Source organism: Oryzias latipes, chromosome 23 (assembly GCF_053564925.1).
Source record: "Oryzias latipes strain Hd-rR chromosome 23, Olatipes_Hd-rR_3.1".
In the NCBI taxonomy this organism is placed as follows: domain Eukaryota; kingdom Metazoa; phylum Chordata; class Actinopteri; order Beloniformes; family Adrianichthyidae; genus Oryzias; species Oryzias latipes.
Window position 1 is genome coordinate 24,741,365 of NC_136259.1, and position 22,911 is coordinate 24,764,275.

The window sequence follows — 22,911 nt, forward strand, 5'->3', positions numbered from 1 at the left end:
CTACATGTACAGGGGTAAGATTCAAAGAAAAAAGTTTGGTACAAAACAAGGGGAAAAGAGGAGGCATATTTTGGAAATTTCGTGCTGGAACTTCAAATAATTATTGAAAAACTACATAGTTTGAAAAGATAAAGGAATAAAAGTGTTGTTTTTAAAGTTATTGGACACACTCTGGTTGTTTGCCATAAATACATGGCAAAAACCATCAAAATTTTAGTCATCTTCACTGGTTTTTCTTCCCGATTACCAGTGGAAATTTTCCAATACTAGGGTGTCTAGTCATTAAGTAGAATGTTACTTTTTTAAAGGAAATTGTTTATTTTACAAGTAATCAATCATTTACAGTTGTTGATATTAATGAGTGTTACAGTGCAAGAGCCTTTTAAAGAACTGTTGATATCTGCTGTGGAGGTTTGTGTACCAGAAGCTCCAGCATAACTGGAATCTCCAGCCAGGAGATGATTAATTGTGAAATCTGTCTAGAACAACACAAAGCTAAGTCACAGTGTTCATCATGAGCTCATAGAGCAGCTTACCTTAGACTCGCTGCTGTCAACACTCTCAGATACGATCTATACAGAGGATGAACTTTCCCTGTTTGGGGCTTAACTGATAAACCACACATACAGATAACCACAGGCAGCCACACTCCTCAGTGGGTGTCAAGAGCAGGTGAACAACCACCTGCTGTCTCTGCTCACCATACGTGTGTTTTCAAGATGCATTTTTTTCAACAAGTTTATGAGGAGTGTGAGTATTTCAACCACACATCTCCCTCTACCCCCACCCATGTCTAGATGTACTTATTTGATTTTTTTTCTTGGTGGGAGCAGCTTGAAACAACATATCTACATAAAGAACAAATATATTTCAATAGGATAATATTAAATGTATCTTTGATTCTTAGAACTTTACTTAAGGTCTAAAATATCATCAACAATTATTTACCAAGTAAGTTCCTGGTTGGTCAAAGGACCAGAGGAAAAAAGTCTCTTCTGCCTGACTGGGACAGTAAAATGCCTGTTTTATTTGTTGAATTGAAAGCGTTGCGACATTTTAAGTTCTTACGGATATAAAGATTCTTATCTTAAATCTGTTTTGCCATTTCTGACTGTACAGTGCGGGACTATCAAGTGTCCTTCATTTTAATCCAATTCAGACGCTTTTCTCTTTTTTAAACATCAAATAATCCATTTGCCAAACCAAAAACCTAAAAAATATAAACATCTTACATCTGACCTTTGTTTTGTACAGTGTCCTTGGGTTCCTTAAAAGGTGCTTTTAAATAAAATGGATTATTATAATTATTGGATGATTTATACTTTACATCCATTTTTTCAAATGACAAATTGTCCAAACACAATGCAATGTGTTCTATATTCTATATATATGAACCCTGCTGGTCCTGAAGCTTAAGATTCTAAATATTTTAGATTCTCACGAGACAGCTTTCAGTGGAAGGGGGTTGGACTCCAACAAGCTCACTTCTGATTGGTCAGAGTGCTTGCCATAGAATCCCTGCTTACTAACGCTGTCTGGTATCCACTTGGCGGCATGTGTATCACGTTAAAATGGCGACTGAATTTACCCTTTTTTTCTCGTTCGAGTTCTCATATGAAGTCAATCGGATTGATCCACAGTTTTCGCAAAGACATTCGGGAAATGTCCAGGGGACCGGATTTTAAAAATGTAGATGAGTAGGTTCTGACACAACCTTTGAGTCATGTTAAAGACCCTAAAAGGAGAGATATGAAAAGTAAATTTCCACAGACTTTGTCTCCATCCTAATCTAATAATAAAGTGAAACAGGCAAGTATGATTATACATGAGATCTTTGAATTATTTCATTTGACCTTTATCATCTAAAAGCGGATCTCCGAAAGCTTCTGATTTCAACAAGTTGTTGTTTTTGACTAAAGCCACTCCTCACCTCCCCCGTCAAGGGGGAAACCAACTCTTCGTCCCGATGTGCACAAACTCAGAACAGCCAGGACGTTTATGGGTGATCGGTGCGGGTCTCAGATGTGCACTGCAGCGTGGAGAGAGTGAAAGTGATGAGAAGGGCGGATGTGGTGCAGGTCATCTGCTGTCGCCCCAACCTCACCTTATCTGCAGCGAGGTGGGCTGTGCTCGCAGAGATTAAACACATTTCCAAGCGACGCTAACTAAAGAAAGCGAGGCAGAGGAAGAGCCGGCGTAGCCGCTGCCACTGTTGTTGTTAGCTGAGGAGAAAATCCTTGTTCCCAACACTGATAAGGACATAAAATGTTTCTCTCCCCAAGGGGGTGGGAGCCAGATTCAGCTTCTGTAGATCGACTGTAATGAATATCAATGGCAAGAAACGGTGCTGCTCCCGTCCCTTTGGGCCTCGAGTTTGCTTCTCCTCTTCATTTTGCTGTCAGGATTGCGACAGGGACGTTGTGCATGAAAATGCAATGCTTAATATATGGTAATGCTATGTAAACACGGGCTGATCTGAGAGGAAGGTTTTCAGGGAGAATAGATCGACGGGCGTCTGTGCTCAAAGCCAGTTTGAGAGTATCAGTGAGTCCAACAGCAGCCTCAGAGCACATTTATCTGGAAATGGGTATGATACAGTGAGGGGGAAAAAAGAGGAGAGACCACTAGAGAGAAGAGAGGATTCAAGTTAAAACCTTTTTTCTTACTTCCTCACATCTACAGTCAGTTCCTTCTCCTTCTGCCTCCTCTTCCTCACACATAAACGGCCATTTCTTTTTAATTCTCTCAACAGGTGACCCTGTGAACACAGAACTCACCCGACATGGGCTTACGTCGGCGGAGCTGAGCGCATTTCATCGGCCTCCCAGAGTCACCGAAACTGCAATATTTGTGATATTGTGCCAAAAACGCCTTTTGGATACTTGTTAGCAAACAGGACATAATTAAGGGGGCATTATGGGGAGCCGGTTTAGCTCGTGCTGGTTTGCGGCGCCTTCCGTCCGTGAAACCAGGGTTCGACTCCAGGCTGCTCCCTGTTCCCTTCTCTACCTCTGTGCCGGTCCCAAGCCCGGTTGCTTTGAGGGTTGCGTCAGGAAGGGCATCCGGCGTAAAACATTGCCAAGTTTACCATGCGACTCGTTCGCTGTGGCGACCCCTGATGGGAAAAGCCGAAAGGGAAACCATGGGGAGCGGTGAATTGGGCAAACAATGTCACGCTTGTAGGGACGTCAAACGTAGCAAAATTTGCTGCAACACTAAGTAGAGATATTGACTCCAACGGACTGCTTTACCGAAAAGTCTTGGTCACAACTGTCCTTGAGGGTGGATACAGACTGTCAGCGGGTGAAAAACGGTCAAACCTGTACAGGTGACCAGCACGAAATAAGGTTGTAGACCGGTTGGTGAACCCAAAAAGAGAGAATGTCCATGCATGATCAATAAGCTGCCAGTGCTCGCACGACTACCACAGTTGGACACCAGGGCACCATACGACAGCATCACTCGTACGTTGTAAGTGTGTGCGTCTTCAAATATCCTTTAAAATACTTCACACTATGCTTCCCACACACATGACAATGGTACGCTCCATTTTCATGACATCTCTTGCTTGAGGTGGCTGTACAAGCCTCAAGGAAGCTTCAAGACACCTGCTCCCCTTAAGATCCAACCACTATTTTCTACAACCATCCACACAAAAACTCTCAGCACCTGTGAGGGTCTAACCCAAGCTGGGAAGGTTTCTAAACAACTGAACCCCCCTATCTTTCATAAAACAGAATAAAACATTGTCAACATGTGAAGAGGAGCGGCATCACCATTTAAGCGATGTGAGTTACATACACCTGTGTCCTTTGATTCACCTGGTTGAAAGGTATGGTCCACAAATGTTACATAAACTTTATGTTATTTCCAGAATTTAAAAATAAACATGGCTGCTAAGGATCTAATAGCTTAACAGAGTCCACGATTTGAATCAAACCTGATGTCTCAGTCTCTTCTTACAGACACAATCCCATCCAGTATCGACTGATTCTACCAGTGGTGAACTGTGTTGCATGCAGCTAGTGGACATATCAAAAGGGTGCGGTCAAAGGCAGCAACAGAGGCAGGAGGTATTCAACACTTTAATTTAAATTGGCATTCTCTGGCCTGAAAGGTTACCTGAGCCCCTGTGAAAAGGAAGGGGAAAAAAATCCTGGTGGCTGCTGTGGCAGGCATGACTGCCACACACTCACCATCCAGGGGTTCGATTACGGCTTCATACCGCCTGTCTGGCAGCGCCAAGGGAGGCGAGGGAGTGAGAGTCGGAGGTATTGTCTCTCCAAAGTGGTGTGGGTTTCCCAGGTTGTCGGACAGCTCGACACAAGCTTCACCGCATTCCTGCGCAGAGCTGGGCGCCACTCAACAAGTTCAAAATAGCCTCAAATATCGGCTAATTCAGCAGGTCATTATTTTACAAATGAATGGACAGCTGTAAAAAGGCAGAGGAGGGCCGAGCGTGTGCGCTCGTGAGACGCCAGAGGCAGTGAGGTGGGATTTGTAAGCCCTTTGTAAGTAACAGGCAGCACTCCTAAAGCAATGAAAGTATGTTTTTTGTGTGAGTAATCCGTGATGGATGTTTTAATTGAAAGCACAAGGCTTTTAGGACTGTTTTCAGAGACTGCAGCCAACATCTGACACCTCCACTATAATCAAAAAGCCCTCCCCTCCTTACCCTTCCTAAAACTCCTCCACCCTTCATCTACAGTCAGTTTTACAGGATGTGGCCCAGGTCGTCGCCTGAGCACACACTGGATAAAATTAAATTGAATGCTTTATCAAGTAATTGCTGACATATGTTCAGCAAAGTAAAGGGATGAAAGCGACGGATGTACTGTTTCAAAACTGTCAAAACAATCCTGAAATTCAACCACACAACTTAGGCATTCTTAATATAACATTTTGAATGTATAGTTTCTAGAATGAAGACTCACTTTAACTGGATTACACTGACAGAACACTATAATAAACACATTTTTTCACAATTTTCCATTTCTGAACTTCAACTAAGCTCTATGTTTAGACCATAAAACCTAAATATACTAGAAATATCTGAAGAAAATATATGTTAAAATATTTTTATGACAGACAAATGAGAAATGTTCTCCCCAACATCAAACTGAACAAAAGTAGATTTTACACGCAAGTGTGTCTCATAGAATTGTTTTTGTCCTGATGACTTCACCAACTAAAAATTAACACTAAAAGACTGAATCATCTTAAAGGATTTAATATACAGAGGTCTTCCTAAATCTAGTTAATCCAAGGGGGGAAGGTCATTAAAGGTCATTCCTCAAAACACTAAAGTTTTTCTTTCATGCAACACTCTTTTAGTAACAAACCTGCTTTAATTTCACTCTGTGAAAACCCAACAAACTTTGCCCCCTTGTCCCAAGTTCGGCCCTCTGTGTGTCATTTACCAATGAAACAAGGGTTTGACAAGTTGGAGACTTTACCTTTTTTTAATTGCTTTTTCATTTAAATTTTAACTTTAAAAAAACTGACAGAAATTCATCTCCTAAACTCTAATAGTTGTCATGGTAACAGCACAAACCTTAAATTCAAATTGACCCATTTAGAAATTTAAAAATATAAAACAAAGTACTTAAAGGTAGTTTTCCAATTTGAAACTTATCCTCCTTGATTTCTTTGGGCGTAATCAATGAAATGATGTTTTTGTCATTCAAATAAGCAACCAAACACCAGAGCTGTACCTCGTAAGTAAAGTTTGGAAAAAGCTTTAAAAAAAACATCTATACTTTTTAGTGAGTATACCTGTTTGCTACAGCATTAAAGTCATGTCTTTTTTTTAGTCAAAATATAAGTTAAATTTCATTGTTGTTCACCTTGAAAAACATTTGTTCACCAAAAAAAAAGATTTGAACCAAAACGCAGAAATGAGAAAACATTTATTAACACTAGCAGGAAAAAAGTTATATCGTTGCTTTAAAACCACAACACAGAACATTTTATTGTATTTGTTTGCAAAAAACTCCTGTTCTTTGATTCCGAAAGCCTTAAAAAGGCAGCAGAAGCAAAAGGGAGGAACATTTGATGCTGCTTTTAGCTCTAGCGTGACATTTTTTATTTTAATTCTTTGCAAATCCAAATGCTAATGAGTTGGTTTTAATGAAGTTGTCAAATATGAAAGACAAAGTGTATTTTGAGCAGTTTAAGCCTCACAGTCAAACTATAAATAGACACACAGTGGATTCTTACCTGCACAGCCACAATGAAAAGAGCAGAAAAGTTAAGTTAAGCTATAAAGCCACAGGGCAAACGCATAATTCCTACAGTGGTTGGGGTGGGGCTGGAGGGAGGATGGGATGGGGGGGTAATATTTTTACTGAAGGGATTGAGCCTGCTTGACCTAAAGACCTGAAGCTTGTCTGAATTGCCTCAAAACCGTCTACTGTCCTCATCCCAGCCTCCCCTACAGATTTTCTCATCTAACGGCTGAGAAAACTAAAGACCCCCCCCCCCCCAACCCACCCCTAAGGAAAAAATGCAACCCCCCTTCCATAGACGGAGGTCTTGTAAATGGCAGAGCCGACTGGTGGCAGGGAGGGAAAAACTTCACAGGGACTTCTTCCTTTTCTCTCCTGTCAAAAGCTGCCAATCCCCCCCCCCCCCCCCCCCCAAAAGCGTTTGGAATCAAAACTTAATTAAAATTTTGAATAAATAAAAACAACGACAAAAAACCGAAGTTATTGAATTCTGAACCCTTTGATAGATTTATCCCCCCAAACCCAGAATAATGCAAAATAAGATTTAATAACACCTTTCATATGGAGAGTACAAAGCCAGCTATTTGCATTAAAGTGTAAATCGTCGGGAAAGGCAGCGTGCCTCTAAGCTTATTGATGTTCAGTTCTGAGCAGCCAGGCGGCATTGTTTCCTGCCGAAGCTTGACGGATGTCAAGGTGATTATAGTTTAGATCACCCGTAAGAAGACAAGGTTTTGAAACGGGGTAAAATACAGACACAAAAGCTTTCAAATGTTTGTTTTACTGGGAGGGAAGAATGGAGCGAGTGAAAAAGCTCCCACTGAGTTACAGCCTTCACTGGTAATTCTCACAAAGGACGGGGAACTGCGCTGATGTTCAAACAATTCGACGATTTGTCCAACTCTTGTGATGAGCTCAGTGCTTCAGCGAAAAACGTTACTGAAAGGCATGACAGCGAGCTGCAAACGTACAATCCCAGGCTGACTCCCAACCAACACTTCTTCAGGCCGCAAGGTGAGGAAGAGGAGTAGAGTGTTTTCTGATTTACTCCCAAGAGAGCTACGAGGATAAACTTCAAAACACTCAAATCCACTTTTCTTGATCAAGTTTCTATTTTTACTAGCAAAACACAAGAGCCAAGAAATCTACAAACCATAAACGAAGATCTCCAGAATTATTTTCCTTTCGTGAAATAAACTTTGGAGCTAAACTGGAATCACGCTCCAGCACAGGGACAGGGGCCTCCGGGCTGGAGGTGTCCCTTGCTGCTCTCAACCACCTCTAGGATAATTACCTGTTATCAGACTCCGATAGGACATCTAGCTGAAGTGACACACGCGTCTCTACAGGTGACAACGTGCGTAAGCATGCAGGCAATGCGGCTGCCTTTGTCACTTGCATTCAGAGCACAGGTGTAGATGAAGCCCTGAGGCTGTTTGACTGGATTTTCATAGTTTACTGATGTGCAAAGCCACGTTGATTTATGTAGCTTCAACATGCAAACATAATAACCTTGATGACAGTTGGCTCAATAGATCTACTATAAACCAAGCATTCAAAGCGTATATTTATCTTTTTCCAAAAAAAGCTGCAACAGTTAAACTCAGTTGTAAACGACTAGGATACAGTGGTCCCTTCGCTATACAGTAGATATATACCGGTATATTTTCTTCACAGTGCATCGGGTTCTGCATCCCGATTGCATTCAGTTCACCAGTTCTACATAAAACTTTAATTGCGATCAGATCACTGTTTTTATTCTTTAAGACTGGACTTTTCTACAAAGGTTTCAACTTTGAGTTTAAACCAGAGAAAAGTCTGTCTGAGATAAGTGTATGGAGTGTAGTAGGGGGTTTTACTGCCTCTATGATTATTGCAAAACCTTCAGTTTATTGCAGCTTATGTTGAGAATGTCACTCCTGAGATAAACAACTAAAAACATTGCAGATTTGAAAATATTGCCTCCTACATGTGACCCACCACAATTTCTTCTGAATCCAGCTAACATTGGCCAAACCAATAAGTAAGAAAACTGTGGCCTTAACCCTTTAACACTGGCGTTTCATTTAGCTCCATTGTTGACATTCTTTCGACTACCGTAACTCTTCAACTGTTTAAGTAACTCGAGTGGACTCTGAAGTGGAGAAAAGCAGCTTTGCGCTGGTGTACAACACTTTACAGTAGTTAGGTGCTGGCATTGAACGGCATTGAACTTTTATGGCCAAAAACTGCTTTTCTCGGCATCAAAATCAGCTTATTCACGATAATTGCGTGAACGGTCAAAGAGTTACGGTATTTTGAAGAGCCTGTGTTATCTAGTTGTCACGTCTTCAGTGTCAAAACGTTAAAATTGTTTGGATTCGCCCAACTTACCTGAGATATTTGTATCATCTTAAGCTAACTTTGTTATCCAAGCTACATATCGACACCTTTAAATACTTCTGAACAGATCTGACTTTTAATTTATTTTTTGTGCTACTGGGTGTCTACACTACAAGTGAAAACCTACTGGCAGCCTCCTGAATTAAGAAATCAATGAACCCTTCCCTTTTTGTCCCATGAAGTCAGACTGTATGAAGATCATTGGAACTGTCTCGTCTTGTACAGACTTGGATCACCTGTAACATTCAGATTATGTAAATTCAGGTTAAAGACTCGCCCATATTCAGCTGCATTTGCATTTCCAAAAGTTTAGATCCAAATCTTATTTGTAATGTATTTCTTTGTCAATTCTATTTTTATATAAACTAATTTAATGTTGCTGTTTCTCTTAATTTTTTATTTGAAGCACCTTGAATTGCCTTTTACGTAAAATGTGCTATGTAATCAAATTTCCCTGTGTCTCTGTGCAATGTTTTATTTTATGTTGTAAAGATATTCTGAAACTGGTGTATAGGTATAGTATAGTTAAAATATTAAGTTTTATTAAATCCAAAACATTAAGTTCAATTTTTTTTTTAGCTCTATGTCTGACTGTGTCTGTAATCTGTGATTTGTTTTTTGTTAGAGCTGCCATGACGACTTAATTTCTCCTCTGTGAGATCAATAAAAGTTCAATTGAATTCCATTCTGTCCCTGTGATTCTTTAAGTTGACTTTAGGTTATTTATTTTAATGTAAGTTTGACATACTCATTCTGGTTCCTTTGCCGGTTTAGTAGAGGTTTTAAAATGAACGACCTTCCCGACTCCACCGTATCAGAACCAGGTCTTGAACTAGCAACACTGTCTTATTTTATTCTTGAAACAGGCTGTGAATGTCCTGTTGCTGTAGCTAATGTAGAATGCTGATGTAAAGAATGAAACATGGGGACGCCAACATGCACAGTTCTTGGTGACGTACATAACCCTCTGAATGCTTTTATCCCACCTTTAAGATGAGTGTGCTCTGCAGGAATGTTGGAGAACAGAACCGCAGGTTCTTATTGTCATTGATTCAATGGTTGTAACATATTTAGTTTGATCCTCTTTTTCTTTGCAACAAAATATTCTATGAAAAGACAAAATATGGAAGGAAGCGAGATAGATGGATGTAATGTGAATTGAATCGGGGAGAGGAGGGAGGAAGATGGTAGTGAGGGGGGGGGGGGGGGGGTCAGGTTAGGGGGTCACGTGTGCAGGAGAGATAAGACCGCCTCATTCCTTTTTGACTGACAGGCCAGGGGAGGGCTCTGCGGAGCGCCCACAGACACACACACACCTCTACTTCAATCACTCACCGGTGCTGCTATCATACTTTCTGGAGGCCATTGCTCTCCGTCTCTCCCTCCATCATCCCCTTTTCCCTCTGTCACCTGCTTCTATCAACCCTTTCTACTTCCATCATGTATTTTCCGCTCCGTCCTTAACTCTTCTGTCCCATGGCTGCACTTCCTCTTATCAGGGACACTTCGTGTTTCTATGTTTGAGAAATCCAAAAATAATTATTTCACCGATTGCGTACTAAAACTTCATTCAGTTTCTTGTGTTCTAATAAATGGAACTTTCACTGGGTTCAGTTTAATGAGCTGCAAACAAGCATGGAGACCAAAGCAAATAAAACCACATCATCTGCAAAAAGACAAGTCTAGTTATGAAACCTGACACCGAAACTCCTCGTCGCTTCAGCCTGAGGTTCTACCTGAGGTTATTCTTTGAGTGAAAGTCATAAACAACTAAAAAAAAACAGAACCACAATGCTGACAGATGCCAGTTTTCATATTCACAAATACAATGTGTACATTGTACAGCATATATTCACATATACACTAAATGTATGTAGTTTGATGACAAAACACACTTAAACTTACTTTTTTTTTTACTTTTACTTTATAACTAATTCTGATTAATCATTTATTTAAATAAAAATACAATTTCCTCTTATACTGCCTTCTGTGAAATAATTGGGTTTGAATTGACTTTACAATTAAATTAAAAACCTTATTTATCAAATGCTTTTTGAGATATTTTAGATTTTTATCTTGTAAGAAAAATTAAAGTTTTTCAACTTTGAGAATCCAAACAAAGAAGTTGTTTGATGGCAGGTCATGATTCAGATTATAAAACTAAAATTACTTAAGGATGATTTTCATAAACACAATTAATTGTAGCAATAAATAAAAGAGTTAAAGCTAGTTAAGACGTGATGCTAAATTAAGCAATCAACAAACAGCTGAGCAACGGATCCGTTTCAGTACCAAGAAAAACATTTACAGCCATTAAATACAATTTTAGACAAAAGTTGGGGATTCTACCAGAGTGAATGACCAAAATGATTCCAAGAGCAAAACTGATACAAATCCAAAAGATTAGCATGTGAAGAAAGGCAGGCCTCGCTTGACGTGAAGTTCATGATTAAAGGGAAAATGGATCCAAGGAGGAAGACACAAAAAATCATCATGGTTGACCAAAACATCTGAATTGCCCCAAAATCTTTTGGACTTAGTGGACTGATGAAATACAAGACGAACTCTTAAATAGTTGTGTTCAGTAATTTCTAGAGACGACAGTCAACATTGGTGGTAGTAGTGTTATGGTATGGGGCTGCTTTGTAGCACAGCAGCAGATTCATCCCTGAATGAAGCAAAATTACACGAAGATCTTGACAAATCCTGAACAAAAGTAAAGACTTATATCTGTCTGAGAGCCCATCAGATCAAACATGATCTAATTATGAACCTGCGTTACTCAAATGTGGCTCACCAAATGTCTGTATATTAGAACTGCAGCGAGCTGATGTGAAATCAAATGGTTTAGTTCCGGTTCCAACCAAATGTTGTCAATTCAGCCGCATTTTCAATCACAATAAGGAGGCCACTATGTTGGAGACAGACATCATCAGTAAGCAGTGATTGGTCTGAGTCAATGTTTCTATGGCAACCACTCTTGCCAATCAGTAATGAGCTTGTTGGAAGTCCACACCCCTACCATTTCAAAGTGGGCTACACGAAATCTGCCAGGTTTGAACGTTAGATGGGGGGGGGCAACCAGCACCACCTACTTTTATCGAGACATCTGATTGACCAGTTTATAACTTGAATGCCTGCCAATAAAGAAAAGAGAAACATGATAGGTATCACGTTAAAATCATCATAGAAAGAATGGTCATTCTGGTCAATAGAATGAGTAGCACCTGCTTATTTCTCTATAGAGGTCTATAGGGTTTTGGCTTCTTGCTGCAGGCCTACATTTAACTTTTAAAGGATATTTGCTTTTCACACCTTTCTATGAAAGTCAAAATCATAAGCTCAGACCATCGGATAACCCAAAATGTGTCCTTTGGGCAGATTATGAAAAGCAACAATGTTCTTCTTGATAGAAATTTCTGATTATGGAAGCAGGTTTCACATCTACAGTACAGTTCCTTTGTTTTCTAATTGGCTCAAATGACAATAGTATAGTTTCTATCGCTGTGATAAAAACTCTCAAACACACGCTGGAGAGCTTCAGCCTGCGGCTTAGAGTCTGGATGTAATTAGTTAACAGGTTTGTCGTAAACGGTTTTGATCAGTAACGGAACTCCATAACTTTGCTAAGTTTGGATGATCACCAAAAACTTGACCCTGAACAGTTTTTGTCTTTTTGTAGCACAAACACAAAAAATGCAAGATAAGTAAAATGCAAACAAAAGGTTGAGTACCATTCCAACAAGCATTATCTTTTTTTTTCTGCCACCAAACAATAGGTGACAATGCAGCGCAACAACTGCAGTCTTTATGAGGAGCGGCAGAATAGAGCCAAGGATGCTGCGAGAAGTGGCAGAAGAGATGAGACAAAGCGGGATGAGAAGGACAATTTTCATTGTGACGCCTTTTCTCCTTGCGTTGTGAAAGACACCGGCGAGAAGGAGTCCTCAGGGCCGCTGCCAGACGAGGAACAATTGCACGCCGTGACCACGCCGCCCATCCGAACACATTACGAGAGCTCCGTCAAAGCTTTCCATATTCTTTGAAAAGCTGCTCAATCATAACATCTCCCTCTTATCAAACATCTTTATATAACCCTCAGATTCTCATGCTCACATGTGCACTTCCCACCTTTTTTAAAGACAAGACGTTTAATTTTCCTAAAGGGGGTCGCTGAAAACAGACTTTCACAAGGGTAGATTAGATGCCAAATCAGATGTTCTGGATGGAGCGGGTATTTAGAGGTTTTTCTTGGCTCCATCACCCAATAAGACACATGCCAAATAAAGGGAGTATAATCTATGCATCGCTGGTTCCACAGGATTAAGGCGAAAAGAGAGGGAAGAGTGGAGAGCTGAAGGATGTCAGGTTCCTCTGTTCAAAACACCAGACGCAGCAGAGGAGGGGATTGGAGGCACTTTTTTTTAAAATGTCACCCAACATCTGTTTCATATTTATGATGGCGGCGCTGCCTCTGCGATGCCCCCTTCAACGCTGTGGCGATTCTATCTCTGCCTCGGATTACCCCCACTACCCAGCAATGCATAATTTATAAGGCTAATCTTTCAACGAAAGACTGCAGACTGAGAGGAGTATGAGGGAGGGGAAAAAATGGATTAAAAAAAAAGCTGATATTTTTTGCTGATAGGTGAAGCAGATGTTGGCCATGATACCTTAAGTATCTCGTGTAGTCATTAACAGGATTAAGTAAGTGGGCTTCTGATAAGGTGGGAAAACAATTCGGGATTTGGCACACGGTGTCCTCTTTAACCCAAACAGAGACGTATCGGCGCATGTGGGCCGTGTTGTTCTTTCTTCTGTAATTTTTGATGCCTTCAGATTTCCTCCGATAAGATTTAGATGTCATTAATATTGCTAATGACGGCATTTAGCGTCTCTCACACGGCGCGGTTGTTTTTTCTGGCGGAGGAAAGCTCCACGTTCTGGTGGAGGCGTCCAAACGCCGGCCCTCTCTTTGTTCTTCGTCATGATTGTCACGATTGATGCCACACCATCACATGTGACTTCCATTCCTCTTTCCCTCCTTACTCAGCCCGGCTCCCTTTTTTAAAAATATATATATTTTCTCTGTCAGCTTTAATATGAAAAGTACACAGTTTCGATAAAGTGCCCTTCTGACATTTTCGACTTATTAGCTAGTTTTCATGCCGTCTTCAATCAACCCCCGCCCCCCTTAATCCTCACGGGGAGAAGCGCTTTTAATTCACAGATGGACCGATAAGAAAAGCGCCAGAGAAGCAACGCTGGCGAAGCAGGCCTCAGATGAGGCAAAAAAATAGAAAAGACGAGAAAAAAAAAAAAAAACGATTTACACGTAGATGAATCGTGCTTACAAGATGGAACCCTGGGCATTAGGAGCGGATCTGAATTTCCTGTCATTTTTTTCCTCCACCAACCACTGCATTCGTTCAGTGTTTTTTTTTCTTCCTTTTCCTCCCTCACTCTCCCCTCCCTTCCTTCTTCTCCGCCATTACCCTTGCTGATTGCAATCTTTAAGCGCCATTGGGCCCACTGCTTCTGCAGTTTTTAATCTGTCTTTAATCCCATAGATTTTAAATATTCCCCAGCTCCCGGAGACTGGAGGCAATTAACTGCCCTTCTGATGCTCTCCTTATCAGTTGCCTCCTTGTATCTCTCTGAAGCAGCCTCAAGACACTGCCAGAGCTGACAAATAATACTGCCATTTACTGCTGAGCATCCTCGGGGACTGGAAGGGAGCGCGTGGCGCAGCCGCCGCCGCTGCCGCATTCTAAACAGGTATTTGGTAAACATATCATACGGAGGAGAACGAGGAGGAAATATACTGCAACAAGACTTCCGACAACACTGTGGGGTTTGTCTGGCTGCCATTTTCACCAGTGTGAACGTGTGTCTGCCTCAGACCCAAGACAAAAGATTGCCCTCCAGCCCAGAGCTGGAGGCTCTGCTCCGCTTGGGTCGCTCACCCCGGCACCAGCGACTCCCTGGCAGCCTTCTTCCTGCACTTCTGCTAAAGAAGTAGGACCTTTTGACCAAATGCTGAACCAGACCTGACAGTTTATTCTGTGCAAAAAAAGAGGGCAAAAAGCCAGATATTATCCTTAAACAAGTAGTTTAAGTAGTAAAAATTCATTAAGGTTTACACCTCAAAAACAAAACTATATTTTCATAAACTCTACCCCACACAAAGCATCACTACATAGCATAACTCTGCAAAGTTGGTGGAGCAAACAAAACTTCAAATTTGCTTCTACATATGTCTTAATTCAAAAAATGATGAAGTATAGAGTGAAAACGGGATTTCACCATTTATTTAGCTTCATAAAAAAGCTCACGTCCAAAGTTTTCCCCAAAAACAGTCAGAGATCCCCAACCTTTTTCAGACCACAAACCGGTTTAAGGTTTGACAATGTTTTCATGGACCGGCCCGTACAAGGAAAAAATCAGACTATTTTTGGTTCTAGTTTGCCTTAACTTTTGAGGGTGAAGTTTATAATCGTCCTCTGTACAACATCTGCAGCTGCTTTAACCGTAACTTACAATGGGTTTTGTGCAGCAACCAACGAAAAAACACTGATATAGATTCTCCCTTGACCCATAACTGTTAAAGTGAAAGGTAAAAAAAAAAATGTTGAACGCCTTCAGCCTCATCTAACTTTTAAGGAACAACAGATACATAAAAAAAAACAAAAACTTTTTTTCTAAATATAATACTAATAAACATGAATCCACCATTTCAACAACTTTATTAGCAACATCCCTATAACATCTGACAGACGGTTGCTGAATACTCTCTATTATTGCTATGGTTTGTGAAAACAACTGTTACAATATATCCATATTTGGATTTATTGCGACTCCAGGTTTCTCTCTGTTAAATGCAGATTGCTTTTATTTTGAAACTGAAGTCTCCTCTTCTGTTTCGTTACTATCTATTTTCTGCCAAAAGAAACTTTCCAAATAGTTTTTTTTTTTTTGTTAACTTTGCTAGCTTGGGGGTTTAAATGTAACGGCTGGCACAGCTGCTTTAACCAAAGCAGCGAATGACCGAGCAACTTGACACACGTCAAGAATGAGTCGGACATAGTTGGAACAATTCAGCACCTTTTCAAAATAAAACTTCTGCCAGAATCAGATAATAAATACAACGTAAAGAAATGTAGGTTGTGTTTTTTTCTCAGTGGCCTGGTTCCAACTGTCCCACGGACCAGAACCAGGCCACAGCCTGGGGGTTGCGGACCACTGATCCAAGTCACCCCAAACAGATGCATTCTTACTGCCCTAAAACATCTTTAGACAATTACAGCCACAGACTGCTCGTTGGGTCATCTAGAAAAAGAAATAAGTCCCATTAAAAGTTCTAGAACAGCTTCTGTTTACCTAAACAGTTTGCTTGTGGTGCCATTGGCGTGATGGCGTCCTCCCTAAGACACTTGTATTTGCCCAACACTACATCAGATTAAAGTAGGTCCTATACAGATACTGTGGTAGTAGGTTTTTTTTTTTGAAGGACCAGGATGTGGCAACAAACAATTGTTATTAAGGAAGAACGAGAAAACCTTTTTTTTCCTAGTACAAACAGAAGAAAAAAATACTTTTTTTAACCCCTAATTCAACTTATTAAAGATTTTCAGAAACAGAAACACACTTAAGGTCAGCTGGAAATGACAACCGTTTACAGACTACACCTGCACCACCAATACTTCCAGGGTCAGTTAAAAGTCTCTTCCCTAAGGTCATAAAAATTATTTCCCATATTACTAAAATAATCTCTGATTTTTGTGTTGAGTGATATATTTACAGCCTGAGTAATTTTAACTGAACTCTTGCCACTCAGGATTCTACAGGATTACCCTTGCAGACCTGTCCTTGGGTCAGCTTAATCTGGAGACTCAGGTCATTAAAAGTTGTTGGAAATAGTTGGAATACTCACGGGGGTTTCCTGTGGCAAGGCTGTCAAGATGGCGGGTTTCATGGTTAGGTAGCCAAACATCCATCAGTGTCATGCTGTTTAGGAATCAGGCCTTTTCCAAGCTGAAAGCAACAAAATTTGGGTTTATTGTTGTATAGTTAGTGATGTTTAAAATTTGGTCTGACAAACATAAGGACATGTATTGATATAGACGCACAAATGTAGATGATCATATGTCATGCCAAGACCATAATCTGAAGGTCGCTACAGCCACCACCATCGAAGCAAATTCGCTGCTCAACGCTTCTCCAGAAATGTATTCTGAAACTTGACGCTACATATAAAGGGCGTATAATCCATGCATCGCTGGTTCCACAGGATTATGGCGAGAGTTTTTTAGCCTCATGGCTACATGGAAGTATTTACAGTCAATGCATGGAAGACATGGATGACGTTAGATCAGATTTATTCATTTTTGAAGAACTCTGCAATAGAGTTGGTAATCACGTCTCCATGTCTGCGATCATGAGATCATTAAGAGATGGCCACTCTTAGCTGTACTTCCGTCTTTTTGACGACTGGCATACAATCGTCCAATGAAAAAAAGAACAAAAACAAAGCTAGAGGACATTCTTTTATTATTGTCTAGATGTAAATAAGAAAAATATCGATGTTCAGGAGAACAATTAACTTCTCCATGTTGGTTTTTTGGACTCCACTCACTGATCAGATCATCAAGGGCCAAAGTTGACTCACTGACTGGTTGACGCAACGTGAATTCTTCGCCAAAGTTCAGATATTTGAACTCTGGAAACATCCCACAGCAAAATATTTGCTGTGCATCCAAATTTTTTACATCCAAGGTGTTGCCGCCTGAAGCATGCTGCCACTAGACCGCCGCACTCAAAACTCCTCGTACAACCACTGATCACATCTGTACACTGACATAACGTTGAAACTTGACGCCCCTGCAACACACATCGATGTAAACAAAGCTTTAGAAACAAAATGTAAAGTCCAATAAAGGTTTCTACTCTTTAGTTCCATCTTTTATTTCTGGGTACAAAAATGCTTTTGTCAATGCCAGCAATGCTGACAAACAGCAGGCGCCATGGCAGGGTGTATGATGGTCACGAAGGCTGTTATTTGCTTTCCCTTCCTTTTAATCCCTCCTTGCTGCCATTATAAAACAGTGCACTAAGCTCCAGTTTAAATGTTGGAGAAAAAGGCGGAGAAAAATTACAATATTTCAAACAAGGGTGATTTAAAAACAAAACAAAAAGAAAACCCACTCAATTCCAAAAGTATTTCAGTTTTCTTCTTCACTTGTCCCCAAGAAAACCTCTTCCTTACTTTCTTTCAAGAACAACAAACTCAATTTCAGTGTCCTCCAGATTTCAGCCTTACGGAGAAACCTGGGTACATTTAGCTCAATCTTGACCTTTGCCAAGTGTTTTGGTTCCGCAAGAGATGGTTTCCTTTTTGTAATCCATCCAATAACTCATCTGGATGATGGCAGCGCGGTGCACGCACCACAAGACACCGCGGCTGTGCCAGACTCAGCGGGCTCAGCCAAACCGACAGATAACCATCAACTAAGAGCTTTGTGACATCATCAGACAGAGACGCCTACCGACTCCATTGGCAGCGTAGGGAAGCGCCGTTAATCCAGACCGCAGACTGCAATAACACAAACAGAGACAAAGGCAGGGAATGTGCATCATCATAAACACTCATAATCTCTGTTGACCCAAAAGGCCAGATGAAGATCATGTCTACTGATTTCTGAAAACTTTTCTGGACGTTATGATCATCCTGACGCCTAGCATCATCCTGACGGTTGTTGCTTTTATCTACTTTAGTGTTGGATAACAGCAAATAAACCTCTCACCATTAAAGTTGTATTCAATTACAGAGAGTCAAGACAGACTTGGTTAATGCGGCTCATATGCTGGAAAGCATGCCTGATTCTGCACGTCCATTCCGGTTTCGGCTTCATCTCTGCAGGAATCCAGTGAATGCAAACCACAAACTGAGTTCAAGCTTTATTTGTTTGCCTCCGTATCTGCAACAGGAGGACACTGTACCACGAGGCCATGACTGCACTCATTCACTCCTCATTGTGTGCGCTCTTTAATCCACTCCCACACTCTGGTTTCATACGTGTGGTTTGTGAGGTTAAGCGTGGTCGATACCGATCCAGGAAAGCTTGGGGGGGGGGGGGGGGGGTTCTGGCTGCAAACGTGGGGGTGGGGCTGGTGGGACATGGACAGACCTCAGGTGACACTGGGGGGGGGGGGGGGGTCACATACAAAAATTCAACTGGAGTGTGGCTAAAAACCCGGAAAATGATAGGACTGTAGGTAAAAATCGATTCAGTGATATATCACAATATTTCATTTGCCGATATTTGTATCAGCGAATGAAAGACAATATTTATTTAGTTATTGGAAGTGTCCCTCAGCATCTGACTCTTGTTATGCACTTAGACCCCCAACTGCTAGCTGCAGCACAGCACACTGAGCCTCTTTGAACAGCTCTATTCTGCACCAAAACAACTGGAAATCGGCCTGTGATCAATGCTAAATATTTAGTCAGCTTTGTAGTTGTGGTTATGCGACATGTACTACGAAGTTTTTGCTTGGGATGCATATCAAACAAAAACTCTGCGCCATGTTGCTGCAAGTACCATATGAAAACGCAGATAGTGGGTGTTTGTAGTGGGCTCCAGATTAGAACGAGTGACACTTGAAATGTATTGCTATACCTATATAATGACACATGTATCGCGATGTGTATTGTATCGCCAGACTCTACCCTTACTCTTCAGACACGTCTGAAACATTTCTTAACTCTGTAAAACATTTATTAAAGAACATTGGAGTATTGCTCAACAGAGTTTGTTTTTTTAATTCAGAGCAATAGACAGTACCATAGTGTATCTCCATCCAGGGGCCCAAACTTCGGTTATAGCGATTCAGGAACTGGTGGAACCAGCTGTGAAATGTTCCTTAGCAGCCAGCAAGAATGCCAACGAGCCGCCGCGCTCTTCGTCTCCGCTCCCCTCATCCCCCGCAGCAACTCCTTCGGACGCAAAAGGCTCATACAAGCGTCTTGATTTGAGTTTTTGTGATGAACCGGAGGAGTCACGGAACTGAAAAAAATCCATAAATACGTGAAACTGCAAATATTAAAACCGCGGGGGAACACTGTAAGTCGATGTTTTTTCGGCCGGGAGGGGGACTGATACTCAGGTGCGACTTACGCTGTATGTGTTTTTTTTTAAAATAAATAGCAATCACTGCTAGAGGGCAATATCGCTGAGTGTATCAGTATTTGCTACCGACAGAAGAAGAAGAAGCGTCACTCAGTTATAGAGTAGGCTTGGAGGAGTTGTTCAAAAGCGACAGAGGATGAAAAATTCTATGGAAATGATGTAAAGAGTTTAGGTTACTAGTTTGCATGTTCTTTATGCTAGTTATCTAAATATTTGTTCATATGTTGCGCTAATATAATAGATTCTTCCTATGTTTCATGAAGCTAAATAAACATCAATTGGTTAATGTTGTGAAGCGTACAGATGTAGTTTTCCCCCTTTAAGATTAAACGTCTGTTCTTGTCTTTTGTTGTTTGTCCCAAAAGTGCGACTTATAGTCTAAAAATACGGACAGTTTTTCCAAACTTACAAAATGTTGAAAAGTCGGTTTACTTTCTGAGGTGCGCAGAAGGAAACACACTCCAGCAGTTCACCTCCAATCCAATCAAGATCCGTTATCAGCTCCCTTCTCATCAAGAGAGGCTGCTGATGGAGAATGGTGGTGGTGGTGGTGCTGATGGTGGAGGGGGGGTAACCCAAGAAGCACCCCCCCTCCTCACCCCTCTGTGCACGCAAACACTCCACCCGAATCCACCCCTTACCCTCCTCCTCTGGTTTCCGTGGCGACTGCTAAGCCCGAAGTTACGGTAAAGCTGGTGTGCCACTGAGCTCTGGGCAGGATTTGTGACAGAGAAATCACATCAGCCTATGCTGATTAACAATTCCATTCCACCCTGAGATTTATATAAAAAAAATATCTTACATTTGGCTTTTTAATAGGAACGATCGCTATCTCAAATTGAGTCCCTGCAAACTTTAATAAAGGCTACAGGGTTGAGTGGCATTTTGCATGCTGATTTAGGCCCGATTGGCAGCTTTTGATGAGAGGGAGGCTGCTATGTAAAGCGGCGCTCCTAGCGCTTTTCCACATCGCCGGTTCAAATGCGGAAGGATAAGAACATGAAGAAGAAGAGAGAAAAAAAATACCACTTCCATCTGCAATCTTCAGATTTCTCCCTGCTTTGCTGCCTCGCTCTCACTCTCTCCTTTAAAAAAATGATTGACTGTTGAATATAAATAAATGGAAAGGCATAAAGCGGGAATAGAGAGACCGGAGAGACGGAGAGAAGGAATAAAAGGAAAGCCCTTCTCCTGGACTTTTTCTCTGGAGGTAAAAATAAAATCAGAAGGTTTTTATGCTCTCCCATTCTGACATTTGGAGAATGGTATTAGTGTAAAATATTCAGTGTACAGAAAGGACCACAGGCGCAAGAGAGAGCTTGTGAGCATGCGGAAAAGGGAGGGAGTAAGGGGCACTGGATGAGAAAAAAAACACATTGCTAGAAACACTTATCCCCTCCGCTCCGACCCCTCAAATCTACATCAGTATTAAAAAAGCTATTTATAGTAAGAGTTCAGCTTAATAGGATAATCAGCTCTATTTGTAAAGATATTGGATAATCCCAAATAGAGATTTAAAACATTTTCATTAGATACACAGTATTTTGGGGGCATTTCACTGTCACTTCTCCATGTTTGAAGAGACAAAAGACGAAGAAGTAATTCCTCCGGCTGGGATCGGACCTTCAGCGTTTTTTTTTGCTTTTAAACTGGCGGGGGGGGGGCCAAGCACATATTGATAAATGTTGTCTTTTGTAGTCGCTTATGTCGAGCAGCCGTGTTTTCCCACCTCCTATGACGAGCAGAGATTAAAATAATGCTTCTCCTTTTCTGCAGTTTCGTCATATCAGATGCAGAGTTTAGCATCGTGGAAAATTTGCTTGGAACTACGGATGAGATAAAAAAGACGCAGGCAGGAATGGGGGAGTTCAGAGGAAGAGGGCCAATGGAAGGTATCCAGGAGGATCAGTGAGCAGGGCGTGCTGCCAATGCCAAGCAAACACACACACACTCGCACGGCTTTTATCTGCCCCGCCTTTCCCCCTCAAGGAATCCTTCACATGCCCCGCAGGGTGGACTGCAGTCCCCCCCCCCCCCCCCCCCCCGACTCAATGAGAAAGCTCGAGTGCAAATCCATGCAACTAAACGTTACTGACTAAACAATGCAAGATCATGGAATTAAAGGGGTTGGACGGCGTAAAAACCGTAAACTTTTTTTTTTAAAGTGCATCAAGAACCTGATAAAATCCCTGGTTCTTCAATATCATCACTAAGGATTGTACTGTATCTGAGAACTGGAGCGAGTTTGATGTCATCCGTAGGAAGTGGTTTTCTTCCAGCATCAACCAAATGAAGTCAATTCAGTCCCCATTTTTTTGTGACACAGATGCCACCGTTTTGGAACCACATCTTGTCAATAAGCGGTGATTGGTCCGAGTCAGTCATTTCTAAGGCAACCACTCAGGCCAATCAGGCGTGAGCTCGTTGGGAGTCCCTACCACTTGAAAGCGGGCTGCAAGAAATCTGTCCAAGGTTTTAAACGTTGGACGTGGGGTCCAGCAGGCTCCACCTACTTTTACTGAAGTATTTGATTGTCCAGTTTATAACTTGAATAACTTGAACAATAAAAAATATATCATGAAAATGACGATTATCGAGAAGATGTCGAAAAAAAGGTATCAGATCCAGAACGGTTCTTCTGACCAATAGAATGATTGAGTAACGGCTGTTTTTTTCTCTATTCAAGTCAATTAGATTTTGGTTTCTTGGCACCAACAGCCACTTCCTCTTTGGAACGCCAGGGGGGAGGGGTCACTCAGTCCAGTTCTCATATACAGTCAATAGTTGTACAGCACAGTACTTCAGTAGATCCCTACTTGTCGGAGACAAGTGGAACTAAGCTATTATTTTTTTAAAGGTGACAATGGACAAGTTATTCACAACTGCTGCATAAAAATACAGTAAATACTGGGCTAAAACAATTTATTTGAAGAAATATAATATTCAGGTGTTTCTGTAATTCACTTTAGTTTTTTGTTGCTTACGCTTTACCAAGTTTCCCCACATTAGTTCAATTTTTTTTAAGTCATGAACTCAAGAAACTGGAAATCAAACTGTGTGAGCAATCAGACTAAGTTTTGCAAGCTCACCAGATGTGAATATTTTGAGTTTAA

The 22,911-nt window shown here is 41.2% G+C and overlaps 1 protein-coding gene across 11 annotated transcripts in view; it reads right to left on the bottom strand.

The window, feature by feature from the left end:
- The window catches only part of LOC111946946 (uncharacterized), a 508,119-nt gene that overhangs the window by 412,098 nt on the left and 73,110 nt on the right, over positions 1-22,911 (bottom strand). For all 11 annotated transcript variants that reach the window (XR_013653695.1, XR_013653696.1, XR_013653694.1 and 8 more), the window contains exon 3: positions 16,543-16,643. The gene's annotated coding sequence lies outside the window, so the exon portion shown is untranslated. The remainder of the gene's footprint in view (positions 1-16,542; positions 16,644-22,911) is intronic.